Source organism: Gopherus evgoodei, chromosome 3, assembly GCF_007399415.2.
Source record: "Gopherus evgoodei ecotype Sinaloan lineage chromosome 3, rGopEvg1_v1.p, whole genome shotgun sequence".
Lineage (NCBI taxonomy): Eukaryota > Metazoa > Chordata > Testudines > Testudinidae > Gopherus > Gopherus evgoodei.
This window is the reverse complement of record NC_044324.1, coordinates 41,442,819-41,458,457: the sequence shown is the minus strand read 5'-3', so window position 1 is coordinate 41,458,457 and position 15,639 is coordinate 41,442,819.

Below are 15,639 nucleotides of genomic sequence, written 5' to 3'. Positions count from 1 at the left end.
CTTGGGGCAGCAATCTGCAAGGGGCAGCAGTCTATGTGTTTTTGCCCCCAAGCAGTGCGCCAAATTGCCGCCACGGATGGCAGGGGCACTCCGTGTGCCCATAGGGTGGCACGCTTGTTTCTGCGGCGGCGGCAATTTGGCGGCAGCTTCTATGTTCAGCTGTCCGCTGCAGCGCAGCTTCTGTCTTCCGGCTGAAGACAGAAGCTGCCGCTGAATTGCCACCACCACAGAAAAGCGTGTGCTGCCCTAATGGCGCATGGACTACCCGGGCATCCGCAGCGGCAATTCAGCGCACTGCTTGGGGCGGCGAAAACAGTAGAGCCGGCCCTGGTCAGGCCCCAAAAAATCATGAGATTGTCCCCTCACGCCCAGAAAAACATGAGATTTAAAAAAAAAACTCTACAGTGCAGTTTTTTTGGTCTTTTTATTTTTGGTGTGATATGTCTGGGACGGAGCACATTTCAAAGTGAATAACAGAAACAGCTTGACCTGGGAAGCACTAGAAACATCCATATGTGCATTTTGGAAGTTATTTCATATGATTTCTACTTCCCAACTCCTTTACCCCTTTCAGTACAGAACACTCTAATAATCAGGAGAATAATGGAAATAAAAGGAGAAGAGACCTTCAAACTAGTACAAATTACATAATGTACCATGCCCACCTAAGAGAGCATCTGGGAATCAAGCAAGAGTGAGGAAGGTCCCAGTTATAAGATGTGGGAGAACAGAGGTTTCATCTCTCTGAGATGCTTTATTCCATAGTAATCTGTGGCAACTTTTGCAGAAAATCAAACAATGCCATCCTTCCATACGCAGTGAATTTACAAACCTAACACTTTAATCGCTACTAAAAATAGGGGAAAGGAATTGAGCTTCAAGAAAATCTAAGTTAAAGAATCTCTGTTAAGACTGGCTACATCCAAAACACTTTGTTTTAAAGTATGTCACTTGACTGTCAGATATCCTGCTAACTGAGACATCACATATATGTCCTGAGAATGCAACTTCTAGATGAAGCTGACTGATGAATAATTGGCAGGTGCATTCATATCAAAAAGAAACTCTACTCTGTTATACCCACGAACAGCTTGAGCTCTTTCACCCGCATGGCTCATCTCATTCCCTTCTCGTAATCAGTCATCTGAAACCAGATACCTCCCTGAATGGTGTTAAAAGTGGAATTGCCGAAGCTGACTCACTGTATTTGGGGCTGCCCCCACATATAAAACCACTTTGGTTATTGATCTAAAGATTCATGAGTCAGAGGCTAAATATAGCCCAAAGCTTAAATCCTGCTTGCTTTGTTCTTGGAATTGACACAGGGGTTCTCCACCAGGGCAGCTGCACTCTTCTTTGGCCCCTGTTTTTTCAGAATAGGCTCCAGTAAAAGTCAGAGGAGTAGAATCATAGGACTGGGAGGAACCTTGAGAGGACATCTAGTTCAGTCCCCAACACTCAAGGCAGGACTAAGTATTATCTAGACCATACCTGACAGGTATTTATCTAATCTGCTCATAAAAATCTCCAGTGATGGAGATTCCACTACCTCCCTAGACTATCCTGCTCATCCTCCCTCTCTCCCCCAGCACTCAAGTGAACCCTGAAAGCCAGGTGCAACCATTTAGGCAAACTAGGCGGCCGCCTAGGGCGCCTAGTGGTTGGGGGTGCCTAAAAGCCCGCTCAGGGGAGGAGGTGGAGTGTAGATGGGCTGGGGCACGGGGAGGGCTGCCTGCAGTAACGGGGTGGGGGCACACAGGGAAACTGCTCCCCACCCCAGATCAGCTCCACTCTGCCTCCTCCGCTGAGCACACAGCCTCCATTCTAAGTGTCCTCCAATCAGCGCCACAAGCCTGGGAGAATTAGAACAACCGGGCATGCTCAGCGGAGGAGGCAGAGCCGAGGTGAGCTGGGGCAGGGTACCCAGGCAGGGTTAGCTGCCGTGGAGAGGGCTCCCCAGGCGGGATTAGCTGCCATGGTGGGGGCTTCCCAGGCAGCGTTAGCTGCCGCAGAGGGGGGGAGTCTCACCAGGCAGGGTTAGCTGCTGCGGAGGGGGGGGTCTCCGCAGGTGATGTTAGCTGCCGCAGAGGGGGAGGGCTCCACGGGTGGGGTTAGCTGCCACGGAGGGCGGGGTTAGCAGGGGGCCCTGCTGGAAGCTGATCCAGGAACACCAGGTGCTGAAGGTCTGTCCCCCCCTCACCTATCCCCTCTCCACCTGCCCCCCACCACCATACACACAGACATGAACTCCACGTTAGTGACAGCAACATACATCCAGAAGAAACCTGTGAAAGGCTCCAGCATACAAAAAGGAATTTCCAATAGCAACCCGCCAGGGTGTAGGAAGATGGGCCTTCCTTTGTCACTCCCCCTCTGACATTATCTGCTGACAGGACCAAGGCTCAGAGATAGCCGTATCTATTGCCTCTCTCAACCAGATTCACTTTACAAAAATCCTCCCTCAGCATAGTTTAATGCTACCATCAGATGCCTGGAAGGGAAGCTGAAAGGGCAACCTTGCAGCCTCCAGACCACAGACACTCCACTTGAGCTGTTGGCTCCAGCTCATTACCACTCCAGCACCAGCTCAATCCATTTTGTTAATCCAAGAGAAGATTCAGAGGTGACTTGATCATAGTCTGTAAGTACTACATGGGGAGAAGATTTTTCTGATAGTAGACTGCTCTTTAATCTAAAGGGGGAAAGGCCCATCAAGATCTAATGGCTGCAAACTGAAGCTAAACTAATAAAGACTAGAAATACGGTGCCGCAGGGGGGACGCCTCAGGGCAGAGTGGGGGAGCTGCCGTGGGGGTGGGGCACCCCAGGGCGGGGGCTCGGGAACTGGGGAGGGTGCAAGGTGGAAGTTTCGCCTAGGGCGCAAAACATCCTTGCACCGGCCCTGCCCTTTATTCAACAGGGAGTGAAGCACCTATATTCTCCTTCCGTTAGTTACACCTTCACCTGGGGATGAAGTTGGCCCAATAGGCTATAAAAGAATATGCATGTTATAATGCATGCACCCTTTTTATACAAAAATAAAGTATATAATCACATAATCTGCAAAAAATTCCTAAGATTACATACACATTGAAATTACACACATACAGCCCTATGTAAATAACTGCAATGTATTCCATAACTTCTGACAAAAAAAGATGAAGTTACAATAATTGTCACTTTCCATTTTATATAATTTTACAAATAAAAATGAGAGATTTGCCATTAACTAGTATTGACAATATGCATACAGTACACACATTTGTCAATTTTATTAACCTTCCAAATGAGGTATTCATAGTGTGCTAATGGCAGCATAACACATCATTATAATATTCAATGCAATTTCATGAATATTATGTATAGGGAGAAATTTTAGACTCTCTTGTCCTTACAGCTGTTAGAAAACATTTTACTTTGCAAATATCCCATTAGGGATAGACAAATGCTAAACAGCTGAATCTGAATAGCATGAATTATGGACCCCTGCATTCAGCCCTGCACCCCCAACTCCCAGACAGGAACAGGGTGCTAGTCTGCTTTTATTTATTAATTGGCTATATGGAAGGAATGCAAACAATTTGTATTGAATACTAGAGCTGATTATAATACTCTACATTTGGAGTCTCTTCAAGGTTAAACAGGTGGTCTAGTAGCTAGGATGCTGTATTAGGACTCAGGAGACCTGAATTAGATTCTTGTCAGGGCCATAAACTCCTCTTATGGTCCTGAACAAGTCACTTAATTTCTCAGGTCCGCACAATACTTCCCTACCTCACAGGGACATTGGGTGGATAAAATCCATTAATGATAGTGAGATACTCATGTCTATGAACAGTCTCCAAACCTACATTCTTCTCTACATCTCCCATCAACTACTGCCTCACACCTGGGATGCACATATTATGTCTTGTCTAACTTCGCTCGCTACACTGGCTTCCCATAGAACCTTAGATCAAGTTCAAGGTCTGCCTCCTTATCTTCAAAACACTCTATGGTCTGACCCCAAGTATCTAAAAGATCATCTAAAGCTCCAGGACAAAGTCTGTCATTGACAAATATACTCGTCTTGCACAATGGAACTTCCAACAATAATAGTAAAGTTCATCAGTGCAGGAGACAGATCCTTCTCTGGGGTGCAGTCTGAGACCTATGGAATGAACTTTCCCAAGAACTCACAGCCATCACAAACCTCACCAATTTCCACTCCATTTCATTGGCCTTGCCTTCTTCAACATAAACAGCATAGCAACAGATATATTAAAAACAAAACCAACACATATTACTCAGCCAGGACACTCCATTTCACATGCTTCTTCCATTGGGAAGAGGATGAGAGAACGAACACCACATGATGGATGTGTAGTCACATGGCTTAATGAACTACTGAAAGATGCTCAGACACTAGGATGAGGAGTGCAGTATAAAAACCTGAATAGACTAGAATGTCTGAGTTCTTCCCTCCTTCCCCTAAGCCTTAGGGTTGGATGTGTGTCTCTTTCACTTCTTTGGTGAAGATCAACTATTACTTCAGACAACTGCTACTGCAACAGCCCCTGCGCAGTTTGTTTAGCAGAGAAAACAATGATTTCTGTAACTAGCCCTGTTAGCTGCTTCTCTTTTGTTTTTTTAGACAATTGGACATGGAGTACCTTATGGAATTCTAGACTTTCTATTCATGGTACATGCTTTGGATGGTCCAGCTACACAACAGTCAGCTTGTGTTAAGTTGAATCACTCTAGTTTGCTTTTCTCACTGTTGTTTTCATTGCCAAGGGCTGTCAAAACACATTGTCCAGCTTTGAGAGCACAGCCACATACTGTGCCATGGAGAGATACAAAATGCAGCTGATAGAAACTACATAGAAAAGTTCAACTGTCTTCCTAATCTATGAATTTAAAAAGTATTTTTTGAAACACTGAAAGCCAATTTACCCAATGTCTAATGTTCAGTGTAAACATGTGGTATCAGCTGGACTACTTTTTGTCCATATTTTGAACTGAAACAGTTTTTATATTAAGTTAATTTGTCTTTTTTCCCTTTTCAGGTAGCATCTGCGTCACTTTTGCCAGCTATTTTTGGTTCTTCCAGTCATTATTTCTTTCCCATTTGTATACTTCTTAACATCTGGAATATGAGAAGATCGATCTTGTAGTGATCTCCCTTTAGGATCCATTGAGCTATCCAAGTTCTTTGCAAAAATTTGATTTTTGGGGGGTAGGATATAAAGAAGAGATAGCAATCCAAGACTACAAATAAAGCTGTCAGTCTTGCTATCATAACACAGATGTATTAAAAAATGAACGACTGTGTCTCAGATAATAGGTGGTGGAAACTGATTTAATGTTTCAAACTGTTCAACTCTGGCCACTGAAGAACTATTTAATAACCAGGAAAAGAAACCCACTATAAAATTAACAAAAAACAAATTTCTTATCATGACTGCACCTCACTTGCGTGTTTAAAAGAGAACTAATAATCTTTGACACAGAAGGAATGGAATATTTTTTAATACAATGTATTCAAAGTGTTGGGCCAATTTGGCTTATTATCATATATAAAGAATATTGGTGTCTTTTGAAAAAAAGAAGTTCAACCCCATCAGCAAGTGCCAGCAAATGTAATAAAGCAGTGGCTAGTGGGTGGGTGGTGTGAAAAGGTTTCATAACCACTAACAGCCACCTTGTTGTGAACCAAACAGCTGTGAGCAAAACACAGGTGTGCTAACACAGCGAGAGCTATTCATGCCTTCTTACAGTGCACTGGCCAAGTTTGAAGAGCCACAGCTGACCACATAAAGCATCAGAGACAGAAAAGGCTGCTAGTGAAATGTCCACTAGAAGTGTAAACACCAGACACCACACGGACGCACATTTTTAGCACATTCTCCTCACTGCTGAAATTGAAAAGAAATGAAAGCAAACGAAATGAAAAGAAAAAAGTAATGAAAACAAATTCTATTGTGCCAAGCACAGAATATTATATCTGCAATGTTCCTTGGCTTGAAGAGTTAAGACAAAAAATTCCTTGCATGGAAAAATACGCAGGTAAAGTGTATTGCAATATGACATACCTCAAACATTCTGTGTTTATGCATAGTTTATACTGACACTTTCATTACCATTTTCTATCCAAGACAATTGTAATTGAAGGAAATTAAAAACAAATGTCTGAATCAGGTATGACACTGGCAGACCAGATGCCAGCTCATGCCAAAGTCCCCAAGTCTCAACTGAACACTGGCAAATGCATAGCTGGAATCAGTCTGGCTCATCTCTGTGTTAGTATCGTTAAAATAAGAATTCAAATTATAAGAATATATTTAGAGTTTAGACTTTATTGAATGTTTGTGAGCTGCTGAGTGCATTATTTTCACTTATAACATCTGTATGCAATATAGGCAATATCTGAGCAGTTGTATTGTGAGCATCTGTGACTGTGTAGATCACTAGATAGGAGGGAGACATCAACCCCAAATCAACTATTATGGGTTGTTAAGAGAACAAAAGAGGTTTATTGTTCTGCTTTTCACCCATTCCCATGAAGATGAGTCATGCAAATAGATTCCTCACATCAGCTGAGTTTGCAGCTCACATGGCAAGAGAGAGTTAAAAACCCCTAACAAGAATGAACTGATTATCTATATGCTGCTTGTACTCTGAAGGCAAAGGGTTTCTAGGCATAAGCAAGAGATCCACAGCTGCATAGCCTGGGTTGGCCCTAAAGGACGTATAGAGATTGCTAAGAGGCTTCTATTGTCTTTTGAAATTTAGGATTTTAACTCATTTTGGTGCATATGTTTATCTGTTTTAACCTTATAAATACCTCTTGGGTTTCCTTTTCCTATTTAATAAATCTTTATATAGTTTATTATAGGATTGGCTACAAGCATTGTCTTTGCTGTGAGATCTATGTGCAACTGACCTGCGGTAAATGGCTGGTCCTTTGGAAGTTGGAGTAACCTGAATATTGCTGTGACTCTTGGTGTAAAGGACCATCTATCACAAAAGGAACGTTCATCTGCATGGCCAGACAGATCGGAGTATTGAAGGGGACTGTCCGTGACTCCATATTAAAGCTGTTATAGTGCCTGAGGAGTTTACACTTGATAATTGGCTGGTGAAATCAAAGTACAGAATTCACCACTAGTTTGGTGCATGTGCCCTGCTTCCTAACAGACTGCCCTGAGGTTGATACTTAAACTCTTGAGTCACTGAAGGCAGCATTACATAAGACATGCAGAAGGATAACAGATTCTTACTCCTCCTGGGAAACTTCCCTGATAATAAATGAGACATATTTCAATAAAGTTTGGTTAAAAGTTTAATTAGTTACCTTTAAGTGCCTCTTTTTTTCAGCAAACATTGGTGGAGCAGAAAAATCTGTTTTAAAGAGTGATTCAGAGAAAGGAATCTGAGAAAGGAATGGGAGACAAGGAGCCCCGAGTTCCAATCCTGACTATGGAAATCACGTTTGAGATATTTAAAACTGAACTCACTAGGCAAATACTGATGCATACATTGCAGGAAAGAATAATCTTTCATTGGGAAAGGACTAGATGACCTAAGAGAGCTTTTTCATCTATAATTTCTATTATAAAAAAGCCAGTTATTCATTTAAAAAGTGCCCTTATATATTATTTTAATACCCCGGGGCTTCATACCGATAACACATCAAAAATGAATATTACAATTTATTTAAATTAGTAGAAATGTAAAAGAAAGCTTTTATAAAAGAAAAAATAGTAATGAAAATTAAATATATGGAAATCATGATACTGACCAATAGCTGAACATTTAAAATCACACAAATTATTAAAAGATGAAATCTCACATGACTCTATCTTTGACACACACAAGCGCTGACTGACGCCTAAGGATTTTGGTATCCCTTGTATTCATTTCTGCTTTTAAGCTAAAACTTTCATAAATGGAAGTAGTGAAGGTAAAGTTTGACATTAAGCTGTGGTGTTACTAGTAAAACTAACGATGAAATTACTCTTTCCAGATAGAAAATCTTGCATTTCTTAAGACTGTTTGCTAAAGCAAAGCTGAGAATCCTCTTTTTCAGAACACCCAATTTCAAAGGCATTTAAATATCGAACCACAACTCTGCAGAACTTTGTTTTCAGCAGATGTAGGGCCCCAGTAAAACAGTTACTAACGTGAAACAGCAGCGATAAAGACACCTAGATGAGTGACTGCGTACATTCTTTGTCTCCCAGCAGTGGAGACCTAGATGTGTATCTATCCAACGTTCTGAGTGTGGCTGCTCCACTCCTTTTAGCCAGCAGCTAGTGGTCAGCATCACAGAACCACACTTAAGAAAATATCATGCACAGGGCTTGCTGGTTTTGTACTATGGCTAGTATCTGGGTCAAACTGAACATCCTCATCTCCCCACTCTGCAAAAATAGATTAGATATTTTTATCACTGTTATCACTCTTCACTAAGACAGCCTCAGCTGTCATAACAAAAAATAGCTCTAAGATCAACAAATTACATTTGTGTTTCTGATGAAGCTTATTCAAGTAAAATCCAATCTTTATTGAATTTAATGCAGCTGAAAACTAACAGACAGCTCTCTGTACATCCACAGAACAAATATAATAGTGTGACAGTGGAAGTTTCCACACATAGCCCCATCAACATGCCATGACTCTGGTCTGGAGGAAACAGCTCTGGAGGTGAGCAGACAGATCAATCACCATGTCAATTCACTCCTTGGCCTCCCTCCTGAGATTCCCAACAATTAGTTGTCAAGTAATGCTGGATGTGTTACAATTTGGACTGAGGCCTCCAACTCATTGCATGTAGTCCAGCAAACAGGCATCATGTAAAGTCATTCTCACCAAATAAAATTCTCCGGTAGGAAAATATTAAATAATTTTTTGTTTTGTTTTTATCTAGCTGCCATTCTTAAATTGGTCTGGTCCAGTCATAGGTATTTATTTGTTCAATGGCAGTCTCTTGTTTTATGAAGTAGATTTTAATTTAATCATTAGCAGTTCAAGGCATACTCAAGCAAAATCAGAGTATATAATGGTTAACAGTTTATCATCAAAAATGTCTTCCTTGTTACAGCCTAATTGATTAACGGTATTTTACAACTGGCTCAAAACTCCAAGAATCCTGGACTAAATTCCTATAAAACTCACTAATTTCCTTAGAGCAACACCCTCTACCCAACAAACCCCCTTTCTTTCCAACAAACCCCAGTATTCGATCCTTGAAGTAGCTTTGAAAAAGAGTTCCTCCCCACCCTTTCTGCCTTGTAACAGTCCTTTACCACCTGAATTAGAGCCATGCAGTCCTGTCTAAGGCTACATCCAGACTACCCGCCGTATCGGTGGGTTAAAATTGATTGCTCAGGGATCGATATATCGCATCTCATCTAGACACGATATATCGATCCCCGAGCGCGCTTATATCGATTCCGGAACTCCATCAACCCCAATGGAGTTCCAGAATCGACAGGGGGAGCCGCGGACATCGATCCCGCGCGGTGAGGATGGGTGAGTAATCCGATCTTAGATATTCTACTTCAGCTACGTTATTCACGTAGCTGAAGTTGCGTATCTAAGATTGATTTCCCCCCGTAGTGTGGACCAGCCCTAATATCTTGCATTCTCCAAAGGGGGCCACCTGGTGACATGGCAATTTGGGTGAAAATAATCCTGAAGTGACAGATTTCAGGATTCTAAGGAAAGGAAGGAGCGAGAACAACAGAATAAAAGCAATAGATTTCAAAGAACAGATTTTAACAAACTCAGATAACTGTTAGATAAGATCCTATGGGAAGAAAATCTAAGGGATGAAGGAGTTCAGGAGAGCTGGCAGTTTCTCAAAGAAACAATATTAAGAGCACTACAGCAAACTATCCTGCTGTGAAGGAAAGATAGGAAGTAAGAGGCCAATATAGCTCCATCAGGAGCTCTTTAATGACCTGAAAATCAAAAAGGAATTCTACAAAAAGTAGAAACATGAACAAATTGTTAAGGATAAATAATAATAAAAAAAATAGCACAAGTGTGTAGGGAGAAAGTCCAAAGGCTTATGGCACAAAATGAGTTACACCTAGCAAGGGACATAAAAGGCAACAAGAAGAGGTTTTATAAATACATTAGGGCACAAGATAGATGAAGGAAAGTGCAGGGAAGGGAAGGAGAGCTAACAGCAAATGACATCAAGACATCAGTTTAATGCCTATTTTGCTTCAGTATTCACTAAAAAAAAGTTAAGTGTGACCAAATGCTTAATATAATTAATATTAACAAGGGGAAAGGAACAAAAGCCAGAATAGAGAAAGAACTGTTAAAGAATATTTACTAAGTTAGATGTATTCAAGTCAGCAGAGCCTGACAAAGTTCACCTAGGATACTTCAGAAGCTAGGTGAAGCAATCTCAGAACTGTTAGCAATTATCTTTGAGAAGTTATGGAGGAATAGAGAAGGGCAAATATAGTATCTATCTTTTTTAAAAAAGAACAAAGAGGATCCAGGGAATTATAGACCAGTCAGCCTAACTTTGATACCTGGAAAAATACTGGAACAAATTATTAAATAATCATCTTATGAGCACCTAGAGGATAATAAGGTAATAAGTAATAACCTACATGGATTTGTCAAGAACATATCATACCAAACCAACCTCAATTCCTTCTTTGACAGGATTCCAGGCCTACTGGGTGTAGGAAGCAGTAGAGGTAATAAGTCTTGATGTTAGTAATGCTTTTTACACAATATCACATGACATTCTCATAAGCAAACCAGGGAAATGTGGTTTAGATGACATTAGGATGAGAAGGGTGCATAGCTGGTTGAAAGACAGTACTCAAAGAGTTGTTATAAACAGTTTGCTGTCAAACTGGGATGTTGTATCCAGTGGGGTCACACAGAGGTCTATTGTCAATAATGTGGATAATGGAATGAAGAGTAGGCTTATAAAATGTATGTATAAAATTCATTAAAGACAAGTGCAAAATACTACACATAAGAAAAAAATCAAATGCACAATTACAAAATGAGAAATAATTGGCTGACAAGAACGTAGGGGTTATAGTAGATCACAAATTGGAGATGAGGGAACAATGTGATGCAGTTGCAAAAAAAGCTAATATTCCGAGTATTATGCACAGGAGTATTGTATATAAAGCATGGGAGGTGATTGACCCACTCGGCACTGGTGAGGCCTCAGCTGGAGTAATGTGTCTAGTTTTTGGCACCACATTTAAGATGTGGACAAATTGAAGAGGGCTCAGAGGAGAGCAACAAAAAATATACAAGGTTTAGAAAACCAGACCTACTAGGAAAAGTTTAAAAACTAGGCATGTTTAGTCTTGAGAAAAGACTCAGAGGGACCTGATAACAGTCTTTAAATATGTTCAGGGTGGTTACAGAGCGGACAGTGATTAGTTGTTCTCTATGTCCGCTGAAGATAGGATCATCAGCTTATTCTGCTGCAAGGGAGATTTAGGTCAGATATGGAGGAAAAACTTTGTACCTATAAGTGTAGGTAAGTACTAAAATAAGTTCCCAAGTAAGGTTTTAGAATCCCTGTCACTGGCGGTTTTTAAGAATGGGTTGGACTAACATTTATCAGGGAGGGTCTAGGTATACTTGGTCCTGTCTCACTATGGGGGGCTGAACTAGATGCAGGGGCTGGTCTAGCTATTTTGCTGCCCCAAGCATGGCAGGCAGGCTGCCTTCAGCAGCTTGCCTGCGGGAGGTCCCCTATCCCGTGGATTTGGCGGCAGCCTGCGGGAGGTCTGCCAAAGCCACAGGACCAGCAGACCCTCCGCAGGCATGCCACTGAAGGCAACCTGCCTACCGCCCTCGCAGCGACTGGCAGAGCGTCCCCCATGGCTTGTCGCCCCAGGCATGCGCTTGGCGTGCTGGTACCTGGAGCCGCCCGACTAGATGATCTCTCAAGGTTCCTTCAGCCCTATATTGTTATGATTCTACAATGCATAGCCCATTTATCCAACACCCCACTCCTGAAAGGCTCTTCTGGGGACTGAGGGGTTCCTAAGCCAATCTGGCATCGGGGACAGAATGAGTTGCTACTCTCACTGATGTCTCCTCTTCATTGAGCCTGCAGATTGAAACATCCCAGACTGGGCAAGCAGTTTGCAGGGAAATGTGACGTAAATGCTCAGCTGAACCCTATGCTCATGTTGGTACCTAGACTTTTGGCTTCCCTAACTTATCAAAAACATACCCATCCACCCTTGTAAAGACAGCAGATTGCTACCTCGTGTAAATTGATACAGCTGCACTGAAGTCAGTGAAGCACTTGCTGTTTACCCCAGCTAAGGATCTGACCCAAAATGTTTGTGACTAGATCTGTTAAACCATTGAGCCAGATTTTCCCTTTACACTAATTTTATAATTTCTGTGTAGTTACACTGACAGAAAACTGCTGTAAATGGAATAGAGAATCAGGCCCCAAAAGCTCATGTACCTTTAGGCACAAACTTTAATGTTAACCTTCTGATCTTTAATGTTCTAATCAGTCTTTCAGAAATCCTATTTTTGTGCTTTTTCATGTGGAAATGAATGACTTGCTGTTCTTTTGTGTGATAATTTCGCTGAGTGACAATTATTACTTTGTGTCCTCAGTTGTGGAAAGGGTAGAGTTGAGTTACTTCAGTTCATTCCTTTGTTCCTCACTTCTGATTTATAAATTAGATATTTTTGTCCTTATAAACAGAGTGAAAAAAAAAAGATGTAAGATCATTAACCTCACCTAAATATTAATATATACATTCAGTACCAATCTCAAGCAAAGGTAAAAATTTGCAACTATTATTATTCCTTCAAAATGATTTTGGTTCTTTCCTGATTTTGTATCAGAACCAAATTCTACCTTTTAACTTTTTTTCCATGTGTCAGTGGGATTTGCATATGTGGATCAAGGATAGAAACTGGACATAGTAACCTCTCCAACAGAAATAAAGATTACATTGCATAGAAATAGATATCTCCAGTCTACAAGCAAAATTTCTTTTTATTCCAGAACTGTAATTTTAAGAATTCTTTAGAGAATTCTTTCTAATAGACTAGACCATCGATTAATATAAATCATATGAAAATAAATGTATGATTATTATAGTGCCTTTAACAATAAAGTAGTATATTAATTGGCCTCCTATGTTACATTTCCATTATTTATTGTGGTCAGTTTCATAGCAAGAGTATAACTAATGCTATTTCAAAAACCTAAAGCCCAGTTAACACTAATATGCACAAGCATGCTAATTGTTTCTTAGATGTGGATTAGCTTCAAATGAGAAAACATGAAGAAATAACACCAACTGTAGAAAACAAAGAACAGTTATTTAAAGTAAATTGTAGACAGTGATATTGCCAAAATTCTGTAAGGCCGTCATCACAATGAGGGGTGAATGGCTGGTGTATTAAACCTGTGCTATTATCTTTTTAGATTCTTTTTCCACTGCCCACGTGTTCAGTTTTACTCAACAACAAGCCCTATTGTACCTTATTTTCCTTTTGAAGTAAAGCCTATATTGGTGAGAACAATCACAAAGATGACACTTAGAAAAAAGCAACATGATTTGAACAGCTGTAGACAGTCGGTTATTTATCAGAAATTTTAACAAAGGCCAAACGGAAAAGTGGCAGTTCAGTAAAGAACTAGATAGCAAGTATTGCCCTAGCACAACTGTTCCACAAGATGAGAAAGTTACAAAATGAGAAAGTAAACATTCCACTGTATTCTAGCAAAGAGGATGAGAAGATACTTTTCCCCCCTGAACACTTGAAAGTGGCAAATTCAGTTCCACTTAAACACAAAAAAATCAACTTTGAAACAATGTTGCAGTTGTGAATCTAAATATACAAGTTCATCTTCTCAGCATGCCATTAACTTGCCTATATTGTACAGACAGTGTAAAGTTATACATATGCACCAGATCCTCAACTGGTGTAAGTCAGCATTGCTCCATTAACTTCAAAATTATTGGTGGAGTTGCGGTGTCAGGATGCTCAGGAGAGCCCGAAAGCTGACACAGGACCTGTCCTCTCAGTGATTCACAAATTTTGGGGGAAACCATGCAACAAAACTCTTCCTTAAATAGAGAGATTGGGGAAAACTCACAAGGGGAATCCTCATGGAGTGTTCCTAGCATCCTTCTTGATCCCGTCCTGTGAGAATTTCTGAAGAAAGGACCCTCTACTATTCAATAAAGGGACAATTTGCCATAGTCAGCTGATCAGTTTATGAATTATACCATCTCTCTGAGATCCAAAGCAGAGCCCCAAAGAAATAAACACACAAGCATACATGGTGGATATGTTTCTAAGCTTTTAGTTAGAACATCATATGCAATCCATAGTTCTAGCTGTTAATACAAAATGTATAAACTATTGAAGGAGGAACTTTCAACCATTTCATTCCTACATTTATCTTTTCTTTTGAAAAAATTCACATTTCCAGAAATCACAGAGTGCTGCAGCTATAAAATGGAACCCTCTTTTTGGCTGCATCTGTAAAAGATCAAAAAAACATGATGCACTAACCAACCAAAAAAATAAAATAAAATAAAATAAAATAATCAATTTTTTAAAAGCTTGAAGCTGTGCATTTGTGAAGACCATAAAGTATAACTGAAACTGGTTTGGAAATTCAGCTATCAATAACTCTCCTTCCGACTGGAGCATCTCAGCATGCGAACAAACTCTCAAATAATACAAAATTCATATAATAAATATTAGTATAAATCCAACAAGTTTTTCACCAAATTTGATTAGAACTGACCCTTCAAAAACTGATCTCCAAAACTCCAAAGTGTTGTATTGCAGCAGATTTGTATATATTTTATCTGTTTCAATTCAATTCCACCATAAACCCTTTTCTTATTAAGAGAAAAGGATTAGCATATATGATGTGGCCAGGTGGTTACAGAACTTGACTGTATGAAATGTGATAGGCTAAATCCCATTTACACTAATTACATCCACAGCAGCACTGGCACATACAACTTCATGTGTGTTTTAGCTCTGAGCTTTAAAACATATTAGTTTAATGTTAACTTTGGACACCTGTGTCTTTATCTGGAATAAGCCAAAGCACTTTTTTCCCAAGCTATTTGTTCTTTCCCATCAGCAGCTCATTAGAGACTTCAACGTGTGTTTTCATGTGCAAAGCTAGAGCCAGTTGACAAATGTAGGCTGCAAAACAGAAGAGAAATAAGATATTAAAGGACTGATTATTGGTTAAACAACATGTACAGTTACATAATATAATTTGCAAGTAATTATTTCACTCCCAAATATTTCATAATAAATGCTAACCAAGAAATATTAAACCCAATGATATAATTAAATTTGTAAACAGCTTTACAAATTTGATTATGTCATTGGTGTTAAAATTAATTCCAGATAATTGGAAGCACTGTCTATTTTTCTACCATAGTGAATTCTGAGCAGTTTTTATGGGTCTTTACTGCTGGGTGGACAGTTCTACCATATTTTTATGTTCATGCCCCTCCCATGACAGAAAAACATTTTGAGTTAAGCTATTCACCCGCATAAAAAATACTGAGCAAGTTCTTGGAGAGTGTTTTTGCTAATATCTATTATTTGAGAAGGCCCAAAAGTAGAAATAGTGCCTGCCCCT